The sequence below is a fragment of the Scylla paramamosain genome, chromosome 9 (assembly GCF_035594125.1).
Source record: "Scylla paramamosain isolate STU-SP2022 chromosome 9, ASM3559412v1, whole genome shotgun sequence".
In the NCBI taxonomy this organism is placed as follows: domain Eukaryota; kingdom Metazoa; phylum Arthropoda; class Malacostraca; order Decapoda; family Portunidae; genus Scylla; species Scylla paramamosain.
In genome coordinates this window covers 6,800,001-6,813,546 of record NC_087159.1, presented here as the reverse complement: position 1 = coordinate 6,813,546, position 13,546 = coordinate 6,800,001, and the positions used below count along the sequence as shown (strand labels likewise).

Sequence of the window (13,546 nt, the reverse complement as noted above, 5' to 3'; positions counted from 1 at the left end):
CAGTTATACCTAACTGGTCCACACCCAGAGCAGCTTGTACTTAATGCCAACAATGAGCTTGAAAAACTTCACCAATGGCGCCTATGTACTTACCATTTTTTCTTAATTTTATCTTTTCTTTCTGTTTCAACATATTCATGTTCTTCCAGTTGCTCTTCAATCTCCTGTAATGTCTGCTCCGTGTTGTGTGTTCATGTTACCAGCTAGAATATGTCACGTGATGGGGCGTTGTCAGGCAGTCTGACCGTGGGCAGGTTGTTGAGTTGAATAAGTTCCTTCACTCTCTTGCAGCTTCTCGGTTCTGCCATGTTCTCCAAGTGTGCATGGAATATGCAGATAATTATTTCAGAGCCAGTATTCTTACTTTGTAGCTCTGTTTGGCTGTCCTATCTTGAAGCTGTTGTCTGGCTGTGACTTTTTTTTCCTTCTTTTTTTTTCTTTTTTTTTTTTTCTTTACATTTCTCATATCATACCTGTTTTACTTTCTGGGGATCTGTGAGTGAAGTGCGGCGTGAGCCTCTGTAGTTGATGGATTTCTTGTTGATTTTGGTACATTCTTTCTATGTACAGTCTGTGCTGCTACGAGCAGAGCATTTATTTATTTATTTTTTTTTATAGTGTGTGTTCTTTTGGCATCTGTTGGTTAAATGCTGCTCACTGTATACACTATATAACAAAATTTCACTTTTGTCTTGTCCTTGGCTCCAAACCATAATTTTCTAGTTATTTCCACCTAAACAAATAGGGAAAAAAAAGTTATTTTGATCCTAAAACTTTGCTTTTGTGGTTAGAACAAGGAATTTTTGCCTTATTTCACTATAGTATGGGTTACTATTGGTTTTCATGTTAGGTAAAGACCTTTACAAAATCTCAATTGCTCATCTGTTTGCTTTTGAAATGTTGCAAACAAGTTAAAACAATGAAAGAAAGAATATAAGGTGTTCCAAAGATTTTTAATTTTAATAAGATCATTCTTGAACTGACCAGATCTAGCAAGAAATTTCCCATATTTAGAAGTATTTCTTTACATTTCAGAAATCTCATATTTTCCAGAAAGTTCTACCATACACTTTAAAAGTTTTTAGAACATTGTAGAACATTCTATTCAATGCAAACATTTCCAGAATATTCTAGAATACAGTAGAAATATGTAGAAGTATCAAGAATTTTCTAAAATCTACAAGAATTTTACAGAATGATTCAAAATATTCTAAAGGAGGTTCAAGAATATTCCAGAAAGATTGAGAACATTCTGGAGCACATTCTAGAAAGAGTAAGAATATTCTAGAGTACTGTTTGACAATATAAAAGTATGGGCTTGCAGACCACCAATCAGTTCTGCTTTGGGTGCCTGAGAAGACACATCACAAGAGTTGAAATAGCATCAAGAGGCTGCAATCATTCTCCAGATGCATTCTGCTGCATATGTGGTCAATTCATTAAGACAAGAGCAAAGAAGTTCTCTGTGATAGCATCTGGAAAACTGATGGAATTTAGCAATTTTTGGGCAAAAAATCATCCTATAAGCCACAAAATAAAGTTTGACAGGAATAATCTTTTTTTTTTTTTTTTGCAATGAAAAGAGTTGGAAAATAACACCTGCTTGTTTTTTGAAAAAAAAATCGTGTTACATAGTGATATCACTCTATGGGTGTCGTTCCTCGATAGTGTGGTCCGCAGCTTTATCATCTTATTATGGGTGGGAGCGGGATACTTGATCTTTACACGAGCCGCGTCATGTACCGCTAAGAGGTGAATACAGAAGTGTGAGTGAATGACCACTGTCCTCTGCCAACAGCGGCCCTACCTCGACCGCTCCCTTCTTAAAACAAGTGTCGCAGGAACAAGACCGCTGGCTGTTTTTTTTTTTTTTTTTTTTTCCAATTACTACGCGCACTACGTATGAATTTGAAGCCTTATATAAATTCCCAATGACTTCCACTATAGCCTGTTGGAAGTATCGATATGATTCACAAATGTTTGATAATGGAGCTTGTATTTCGCCAGTTGTGTGTGTGTGTAACAATGACTGGTCAGACTCTATCACTCCCTGGACACCCAGCGAGACGAGAAAATACCAGTGCAAGGAGACGAGTGTAGGAAGACTTATATAAGGATGGTGCATACACACACGCTCTCTCTCTCTCTCTCTCTCTCTCTCTCTCTCTCTCTCTCTCTCTCTCTCTCTCTCTCCCCCGTAATCAGTGAGAATAAAAAGAGCGTCGTCACCGCCACACTTGAGCTGTATGACTGTGAACAGGTAATGAACATTCATTACTCCTGCCAGTCAACGTCAAAACTCAGATTTGAACATTTGAACATTTGAACATTTATTAATTGCTTACAGTTGTACAATATTATATACTAAATCTAAGTTAACAGTTACTTACATCTGTAGCATGCCTTTCTAAAGCTAAGGTTTTTAGGCAAAATCAAGAGAAGAAAAAAACAGCTATAATGATAATACCTAATAATAATAACAATAATAATAATAATAACAATAATAATAATAATAATAATAATAATAATAATAATAATAATATTGATAATAGTAATAGTAATAATAATAATAATAATAATAATAATAATAATAATAATAATAATAATAATAATAACAATAATAATAATAATGACTAAATATTACCAATAATAACAAGTATTATTATTATTTTTACAATTATTATGTAACAACAATTGTTATAAAGTCAACAATAATTATGATAGTCCTGAAATAATAAAGATTAGAAATTAGCAACAACATAAATGTCCGTAATAACAATGATAATTATAATAATTTGATTCAGTTCAATTCAGTTCAATTGTACTGAATTTTGGTAATAACAATAACTATAATAATAATAATAATAATAATAATAATAATAATAATAATAATAATAACAATAATAATAATAACAATCATACTACTACTACTACTACTACTACTACTACTACTACTAATAATAATAATAATAATAATAATGATAATATAAACAATGAAGAAATGGGTATGAGGTTCACATTAAGGGAGGGGCAGCGTTACCGCCAGAAGGCGTAATCGCAGAAGGCGTAAGGACATAAAGGAAGGAAATAGTTAATTGTAGTAGTAAAGATGGGAAGCAGAGCGAGGCGATGATGTAAGATGGTATTGAGGTCCGATGTTTGTATCAGAAGGTGTCAAGACAGCATTAACGGGGAAATAAGACATATACCATATCATACCGCAGTGCCGTGTCAAGTGACATTGGCGACAATGGAGTGCCACAGTCTTCTGTTCCCAGCCAACTCCACTACTTCTTCCATCTTCTCTCTTCCCACCATCTCCTTGATTTCATCTATATACTTCATCCTCTGTCTCCCTCGTGCTCTCTTCCCCTCGATCATTTCCAAGTGACAGTGTCTCTCAAGACCATCCCCTCTCAAAACATGCCCCAGATACCCAAGCTGTCTTATTTTCACTGCGGTAGTGCATCAGCTCCCTCGTCGTGCCGGCCATCTGCAACACTTCCTGGTTTGTCCTTCTTGCCACCCACGGGACCCTCATAATTCTTCTGATGAACCACATCTCCGCCGCCTCCAGTCTCTTCTTCATTTCCTTACTAACAGTCCAGGTTTCACAACCATATAACATAACTGACTATATGTAAGTCTTCAGAATTCTTAGTCGGATCCCAGTGCTCAAATTCCTGTTTGTCAGTATCCTTCTCATTTGTCCAAAATTAGCTTTCCCCATTCCAATTCTTGATCTTATTTCCGCATCACTACCATCTTCGTCCACCAAACTTCCCAAGTATCTGAATGATCTAACTTGCTTCACTGCCTGTCCATCTACATTCACATTCATCCTCAATTGTTCCTTTCTCTTGGTCACTCCCATCACTTCTGTTTTACCGATGTTAATCTTCAATCCAACTCCCCTACATTCCTCATCCAGTCGATCCACCAGTCTTTAACTTTTCTTCCGTGTCCTCAATTAATACCGTATCATCCGCTTATCTTATGTTATTTACATTCATTCCTCCCACTTTAATACCTTCCAAATCTGCCATTTCATCCATGACGGCCAGCGAGTAAAGTGAGAACAAGTCCGGTGACAACAGACAGCCCTGTCTCACTTCTCTCTCTATTTTAACCCAGTCACTTTTTTCATCTTCAATTTTCACCACAGCTCAGGCATAGGGGAGATGAATAATTTTGCTGACTCAAGGGGCCTTCGAGGTTGATCTCTGTCCCAATGATCTGGCAGAGTTGAGGGGCGCTTTATCCCTCTGGTTAGGCCGAGAGGCAGAGGGAAGCCTGCTGTTGTGAGATGACGTGTACTCTCGTCACTGGTAGAGCGGTGTGGAAAACGGACGGCAAAGTACCCAGGATTGTTCAACAGACCCCGAATACGTAAGATGAAGACACAACATTGTTCTATAGGCTTCGATGTTGAGACACTATATACGGTGTGAACCATAAGGTATGTAATTGTTGCTATACTTATGATATGTATATTGACCAATATATGTACTTAAGATCCCGAAATCGCTCTTGTTAGGTTTGACCGTAACTGAATAAACTAACGAGTCAACGAAACGGGTCTAGTTCCTATCCACTTGTCGCATTGTGGCGGCAAAAGATAGTATACCTAAGAGTAAAAGGAGATAGTACAATTTTTATAATATAGTATACATGATGAACCAATATAAGTTAGTAAGTTTAACAAGTGTGAGACAAGAGATTTATAGTATACTCAGTAGGAGTAACAAAAATACAGTTCTAAGATTACAATACAGTTTCATTCATTAAATTTAGATTGCATCAGAATTACAGGGGTGATATATTAAGATGGGAGAAAGGATTAGTTAGTAATTGGTTAAAATATGTCTTTTCATTTTTTTTTTTTTTTTAATATACTCAGGGAGAGTGAATCTTGTATATGGGAAGGACCTAAGTAAGGACCTAAGTAAGTCATTGAGTGTTGAAATTTTGCGAGGCGATGAATGGGAAGGCTCAAGTTATGACAATGGCTGGTGTTATAGCTATGGGTTGGAAGAAAGCTGTGAAGATCAACCTTGTTTTTATACATGAAGGTGGCAATAGTAAATTTTATTAGATCATCTAACTTTAATATTTTGGTTTGCATGAAGAGTTGCTGGAGTATCCTCTAAGTAGCCACTTTTAGTTATTATCCTAACAATTTTTTCAAGTTGCAGTTTTAAAAGAATTAAATAAATAGAATAAGTTGTGCACCATATAGGGGTTACAGTAAGTGAGCAGAGGGTAAACGTGAGCATAATAGATACATTTAAGTACATCTAGCAGCATGAAGTCTTTAATTTGAAAAAGTAAGGCAATGAGTCTCGAGATTTTTAATGTGAGGTTAGTTATGTGGTACTTGAAAGTTAAAGATTCATCACTGGTAACACCAAGAAACTTTATTTGATTTGTTTTGGATATTACATTATCATTTAGTTTAAGTTATGGAAGATTTATCATATTTTTAGTTGTAAATAATATGAAATGAGTTTTGTTGGTATTGATCGTGTCTATTACATAGGCACTATTAGTAAAGTTTTTCAAGCTCATTGTTGGCATTAAGGACAAGCTGCTGGTTATGGGCCAGTTAGGTACATTGTCATGTCATCAGTGAATTGAATTGTTTTGGATTCAGAAAATATCTCTGTGATGTCATTAATGCGATTAAAAATATCACTGGACCCAGGACACTGCTCTGAGGAACACCAAGAATGATTGGGGTATTGCATGACTTTTCACCATTTATAACAGTATACTGATGTCTATTAATTAAGTAGTCTTCAAACCAAGAGAGTATTCATCCACAGATTCCATAGTGATGCATTTTTAACCAGAAAAAAATTTTTTGGTTGACAGTGTCAAAAGCTTTAGCAAAATCGATGAAAATAGATAGAAAAGAAAGTTTATTATCATTAGCAGTATAAACATCTGTAGAGATATTCAATGCTTGAATAGTGTTGTGATTGCATCTGAAACCAACTGAGCAATGTTGAGAATATTCCGGGTTTCTAAGCATTGCATTAGTTGAGTCTTCATTAATGTTTCTAATATTTTGGAGAATACTGATAGCTGGGAAATTGGTCTGTAGTTTTTTGGATCATTATCAGGGCCAGATTTATGAATGGGAGTAATTCTAGCAATCTTCAACATTGCAGGAAAAGTTGCAGTTTCAACAGACTGATTAAAAAGAATAGTCAAAGGAAGAGATAATAGATCAGAATTTCTTTTAATAACAGAAACTACTATTTCTTGTACACCACTGTTTTTGTTACTTAGTGACTTGATTACTGCTTTTGTTTCATGGGTGGACAGAATAGGAAGGACCATGGAGTTAGGGTAGTTGCCTTTTAGGTAGTCTTTTGAATTGTTGTTAGATTGGGGTAATTTGCTGTCAAGTTCTGGTGCAATGCTGGAAAAATAGTTACTAAATGCTTCTGAAATTTCAGATGAGTCATTTAATATGGAATTTTTGTAGTGCAGGGTCTTAATACTATTTTTGTTGTAGGCATAACCTTTGAGCTTATTGATTGTTTGCCAAATTTTCTTTGTATTATTTCTAAAAATTATTATTAGTCTTAGCAAATTGAATTACTTGTGTTAAGTTGTTTCTATATTGTTTAAAAATGTTGTGTGAGATTATCCCTAATTTATACATCTTAAATGGCATAGTCTTATGTTTGACTGAGTTAAGTATTTCTTTTGTGAGCCAAAGGTTGTGAAATTTTTTAGTAGTTACATATTTCTTTTTTATTGGAAAGCATTTGTTATGGAGAGCAAAAAGAATGTTAATGAAGAGGTTAAAGTTATTATTTGTGTTAGGTAAACAAAGAATTTCTTGCCAATTTTTCTGTTGTAGCTCAGTGGCAAAAGGATTTAGATTTAAGGGATTAAAGTTTCTAAAGATTATCTTATGTTTAAGGTTAGGAGCTGCTTGTTGGTTAATATTAATGAATATGGGAGGTGATCTGTCATGCAGCAATGGATGATGCCAGAAAAGGAGAATTGTGTAAAATTTGCCCATGTATGGTCTAACAGTAAAGGTTGGCTGAGGTCGGGACCATAAGGAAATCTTGTTGGTTGGGATATGTGAGGAAAATAGTTAAGGATTTGCAATGTATTTAGAAATATATTAGAGTAGAGTATTCAAGAAGGTTAATGTTAAAGTCACCTACAAGAATTGATTTGTTACATCTGAAAATTTCATCAGTTAGTATTTCATTTAAAATACTGGTGAACTAATTTATGGCAGTATGTTTGCTACGGGGGCTACATATGACTGATATTACATAATTTGTATTTTCTATATTTAGTTTACCTGAACAAATTTCAATAACATCATCAATATAATGAAAATGGTGTAGGACATCAACCTTTATCTCATTTCTTGTAAAGATGCTAATTCCTCCATGTTCTTTGTTCTAATCAAATGAATTGAGGTATAGCCATCTAATGAGTAAAAATACTTAGAGGATTCCTGCAACCATGTTTCAGTGACAGTAATTACATCTGGTAATTTAGGTAGACAATTTAGAAAAAAATTTGGTAAACAAAATTTTTTGTATTGAGATCTAATATTAATGTGTATAATATTGATGTAGTTGTTTCCTATTGGTTCTGTAGCAGAACTGTATTCTTCAAAGTTGTAATACTTGGATAGGTAATTAACATCATGTTGGCCAGAAATGTTTTCAATGATATTTAACTCAAAGTTAAGTGTTGAATGCATCATTATTTTGGTTCAGATCATCATAAAGTGATTTACATAAATTCTCCATAAGTTATAGAAGAAATTTGATAACTATGCAGAGAAAATAACTACAAAACTATAATAAACATAATGTAATTATAAGAAAAATGTATGAATATAGTACATATAGCAGTAGGCACCACGGGTTTACAGAAAGTACACAGCCTGATTATGCATAAATACAATGGTGATATTCCCATCATTTCTTCATAATTATGTAGTGTGGAGGAGAGCGTAGTAACAGCAGTAGTGGTTGTAGTGATAGTCGTAGAAGTAAGTAGTAGTTGTAGTAGCAGTAGTAGTAGTAGTAGTTGTAGTAGTAGTAGTAGTAGTAGTAGTAACAGTAGTGGTTATAACATTAGTAGTACAAGTTCCATTGACATAAAATGCAGCTCCGAAACTCACATTTTTTTCACTTAAGTAAGTAAATCATGCGAGATAAGAAATACATTAATTCATTCTTTAATCGTAGATTTTGACATTATTTTGATCATTGCTTCCCCGCAAGAATACGTATGTACAAACATCTCGAAATGCCTGTAGGCCCGCATTCAGAAATGCTTTGCTCCCTCACCACAACTATTATCGGAGGCCACAGAGATGATTAACCTGGTTCTTAAGACTGTTTCTTCTGTTAACAATGCAGAAATCGTGTTAAGCTGTCACTAGAATAGTAAAAACACCCTTAAAAGCCCGGGTGACTTCAAGCAGAGCCTTTTGAAATAGTGGAGGTGCGGCCTAGAAGTGTTTCAGAATACGGTCCACGCATGTATCTTCTTTAGCGTCGTCGGGCCCTCAGAACGCCCTCACTTTAAGGCAGTGGTTTCCAACCTTTTCGAATTCTCGCCCCCCTTCATTAAATGACAAGTTCCCTGCGCCCCCTCCACTCTGGTTTAAATACTGCTATTTACTGTCATAGTCGGCACAAGTCAGAGATAACAAAATTATACAATACATAATTATGTATGTATGACTGAATGTATAAACTTACCTTTACGTCTTAACCAATTATGTATTCCATCAAAATCAATAATGTTAATATATAATCATCTACTAAGTAATTTTTCTACTTTATGAAGTGCTTAAGCCCCCCCTGGCAGCCCTTCGTGCTCCCTTAGGGGGGCGCGCCCCACAGGTTGGAAACCACTGATTAAAGGAATACGTGCTTCTTTTCTGGCTTCGCTGCAGCAGGTTTGTTATCGTCCCTCGCCATGGCTGCGTTACGACGTGTTTATGGACACAGCGTGTCGACCACTATCGCGCCTCCTTGTCGAGGGTCAAAGAACAATCACAATCTGCTTCAAACCTGAAACATTTTATGCCTTTGGAACTTGTGTAGAGGCGAGCCGGCCAGATTATTAGTGCTGGTCGCCCTTATCACTAGTCTAAAAATAGAACTTATGAAAGGCTCTCTCTCTCTCTCTCTCTCTCTCTCTCTCTCTCTCTCTCTCTCTCTCTCTAGAAGTTACACGTGAAAGATAGGAATAAACGAAGGAGAGAAGAAATTAAGAATGAGTTAATAGATTTTTGTAATATAAGAGAGTATCATGCGTGCATATAATTATAGACAAATAAACGTACATGCATACAACACATACACAGACCTCACCACCCCACGCCGCCCATCATGAAATCGTTGTCGTTCGTGTTGTTTGGTGACCAACGAAAAGATCCAAATGCTGAACAATAGTGGTAGCGATGGCAAGGATTCAGAAAAGTAAACCGGAGATTAGATTAACCGTGTTGGCACAAAAACTTAATGTCTGTAAGTGGAATGAGAATGAAGGCGTGGACTAGTGAACTGCTTTACATTTAAGAGTTTTACAAACATCAAGAACTTTAGACGTGGCAGGTGGCGCCAGTTCCCAGTTACTGACTTTTTGACGGAAAGATTTTGTAGAATATGACATCACTGCGTTGTGCAACTTAACATTAGCGTTGTACTTCCGGGGCTGGAAGCAGGATGCGGTCCGGACACAGCCAAAGATGTTACAATCACTGTGGGATAAAGTCTTGCCAGTAAGCAGTACTCGGGTGATGATTAGTAATAACACATAAAACTATTATAATTAACGTAGTAACACTGGAGGTGGGCGTGTCGGCGAGTTCACCCAGTGACCTGAAGAGAGATAGACCGCTCTGATTCTTAGGTTGCCGAGCTGCCTTCCTCCTTCATATGAGTTTGTGCTCTTCCACATGGCTTAGCTGCCAGGAAGGACACTGTATTAAAAATGTATCAAGTGAACCTTAATTTTTTTTTTTTTTTTTTTTTGTAGGAAGGACACTGGCCAAGGGCAACAAAAATCTAATAAAAAGAATGCCCACTGAAATGCCAGTCCCATAAAAGGGTCAAAGCAGTGGTCAAAAATTGATGAATAAGTGTCTTGAAACCTCCCTCTTCAAGGAATTAAAGTCATAGGAAGGTGGAAATACAGAAGCAGGCAGGGAGTTCCAGAGTTTACCAGAGAAAGGGATGAATGATTGAGAATACTGGTTAACTCTTGCGTTAGAGAGGTGGACAGAATAGGGGTGAGAGAAAGAAGAAAGTCTTGTGCAGCGAGGCCGCGGGAGGAGTGGAGGCATGCAGTTAGCAAGATCAGAAGAGCAGTTAGCATGAAAATAACGGTAGAAGACAGCTAGAGATGCAACATTGCGGCGGTGAGAGAGAGACGGAAGACAGTCTGTTAGAGGAGAGGAGTTGATGAGACGAAAAGCTTTTGATTACCAAGTTTGCTCTGCCCCAATAAAAAATTTTAGAAAGATCAAAAGTCAAGCGTTCTGTGGCTTCCCTGCGTGAAATGTTTACCTCCTGAAGGGTTGGACGTCTATGAAAAGACGTGGAAAAATGCAGGGTGGTATCATCAGCTTAGGAGTGGATAGGACAAGAAGTTTGGTTTAGAAGATCATTAATGAATAATAAGAAGAGAGTGGGTGACAGGACAGAACCCTGAGGTTGTTAATAGATTTAAGAGAAGAATAATGACCGTCTACCACAGTAGCAATAGAACGGTCAGAAAGGAAACTTGAGATGAAGTTACAGAGAGAAGGATAGAAGCCGTAGGAGGGTAGTTTGGAAATCAAAGCTTTGTGCCAGACTCTATCAAAAGCTTTTGATATGTCCAAGGCAACAGCAAAAGTTTCACCAAAATCTCTAAAAGAGGATGACCAAGACTCAGTAAGGAAAGCCAGAAGATCACCAGTAGAGCGACCTTGACAGAACCCATACTGGCGATCAGATAGAAGGTTGTGAAGTGATAGATGTTTAAGAATCTTCCTGTTGAGGATAGATTTAAAAACTTTAGATAGGCAGGAAATTAAATTAGAACGGTCACCCTTTTTAGGAACAGGTTGAATGTAGGCAAACTTCCAGCAAGAAGGAAAGATAGATGTTGACAGACAGAGCTGAAAGAGTTTGACTAGGCAAGGTGCAAGCACGGAGGCACTGTTTCGGAGAACAATAGAGGGACCCCATCAGGTCCATAAGCCTTCCGAGGGTTTAGGACAGCGAGGGCATGGAAAACATCATTGCGAAGAATTTTAATAGGTGGCATGAAGTAGTCAGAGGGTAGAGGAGAGGGAGGAACAAGCCCAGAATCGTCCAAGGTAGAATTTTTAGCAAAGGTGTGAGCGAAGAGTTCAGCTTTAGAAATAGATGTGATAGCAGTGGTGCCATCCGGTAGAAACAGAAGAGGGAAAGAAGAAGCAAAGTTATTGGAGATATTTTTAGCTAGATGCCAGAAGTCACGAGGGGAGTTAGATCTTGAAAATTTTGACACTTTCTGTTAAAGAAGGAGTTTTTGGCTAGTTGGAGAACAGACTTGGCATGGTTCCGGGCAGAAATATAAAGTGCATGAGATTCTGGTGATGGAAGGCTTAAGTACCTTTTGTGGGCCACCTCTCTATCATGTATAGCACGAGAATAAGCTGTGTTAAACCAAGGTTTAGAAGGTTTAGGACGAGAAAATGAGTGAAGAATGTACACCTCCATGCCAGACACTATCACCTCTGTTATGCGCTCAGCACACAAAGACGGGTCTCTGACACGGAAGCAGTAGTCATTCAAGGAAAATCAGCAAAATACCTCCTCAGGTCCCCCAAACTAGCAGAGGCAAAACGCCAGAGGCACCTTCGCTTAGGGGGATCCTGAGGAGGGATTGGAGCGATAGGACAAGATACAGATATGAGATTGTGATCGGAGGAACCCAACGGAGAAGAGAGGGTGACAGCATAAGCAGGATTAGAGGTCAGGAAAAGGTCAAGAATGTTGGGCTTATCTCCAAGACGGTCAGGAATACGAGTAGGGTGTTGCACCAATTGCTCTAGGTCGTGGAGGATAGCAAAGTTGTAGGCTAGTTCACCAGGATGGTCAGTGAAGGGAGAGGAAAGCCAAAGCTGGTGGTGAACATTGAAGTCTCCAAGAATGGAGATCTCTGGAAGAGGGAAGAGGGTCAGAATGTGCTCCACTTTGGAAGTTAAGTAGTCAAAGAATTTCTTATAGTCAGAGGAGTTAGGTGAGAGGTATACAGCACAGATAAATTTAGTTTGAGAGTGACTCTGTAGTCGTAGCCACATGGTGGAAAACTCGGAAGATTCAAGAGCGTGGGCACGAGAGCAGGTTAAGTCACTGTGCACACAAACGCAGCATCCAGCTTTGGATCGAAAATGAGGATAGAGAAAGTAGGAGGGAACTTAAAAGGGGCTGCTGTCAGTTGCCTCAGACACCTGAGTTTCAGTGAGGAAAAGAAGATGAGGTTTAGAAGAGGAGAGGTGGTGTTCTACAGATTGAAAATTAGATCTTAGATCGCGAATGTTGCAGAAGTTAATGAAGAAAAAGTTGAGGGGGGTGTCAATACACTTAGGGTCGTCGACAGAAAGGCAGTCCGACCTGGGGACATTTATGGTTCCCTCCCCAGATGGGGACTCCGAGGCTGGTGTAGGAGTCGCCATGATGATTTTAAAATTTTTGAGTGAAGGGTGTGAGTGTTATTAGGTGCTTGTAGTTTTGTGTGGAGAAAGAGAGTTGTCTTTAGAGGGCAGGCTGTGACTGCCCCCTTGTGTTGTAAGACACAAAGGGAGACGTTCAGTGAAGTGACTGAAATTAAACACAAATGGAGGTAAATGTGTGGCTAAATGTATATTTGTATTCTCGTCATTTTATCTCAAGGTATTTTGTATTGAGGAAAATGAAGAATTGTTCGTATTTTTTGTTTATTAATTTATTTTACTAATTTATTTTTATGATTATTATTTTTTTACAAATAAATCACACTATCGGATAGAGAGTTGTGCCGAATAAAAAAGTCCTGGTAGATTTTTTACGAAGGAAAAATTAAGAGAGATGACTATTTATTATACATTAGTTTTTCTTCACTTCTAGACAATTTGCATAATAATAATGACGGTCATAATAATAATAATAATAATAATAATAATAATAATAATAATAATGATAGTCTGTTTTCAGCCAAGGTCCTGATATATCAATATTTGTAATAAGAAAAAAATTCAGACATTTGTATGCAAGGGAAGTAAATGGAAAGATAAAAGAAAATGGACTATAGAAAAAAATGTTTAACAGTAAATTAATGACTAAATGAAAAGAGTTAAGTCTTCTGTCTTGTGCAGGAGCGGATACAGTTGTCTTTACTTCTTGACCCTTCACGTGATCTTCGCACCTCAGCCTTTCCTTGTCAGCCTCAACCCACTACCGTCTCGAATGTCCTGCAGGTACCCGTGCTCCTGTCAATCAGTCCCCACTGCTTTCCTCTCCCTCTTCACCCC

General features: G+C 37.5%; 1 protein-coding gene across 1 annotated transcript in view; it reads left to right on the top strand.

The window, feature by feature from the left end:
• The first annotated feature begins 4,441 nt into the window (after window positions 1-4,441).
• Window positions 4,442-13,546, top strand: part of LOC135103481 (major facilitator superfamily domain-containing protein 6-B-like) — a 16,114-nt gene continuing 7,009 nt past the window's right edge. Inside the window, exon 1 of the mRNA XM_064009819.1 lies at window positions 4,442-4,459. The gene's annotated coding sequence lies outside the window, so the exon portion shown is untranslated. The remainder of the gene's footprint in view (window positions 4,460-13,546) is intronic.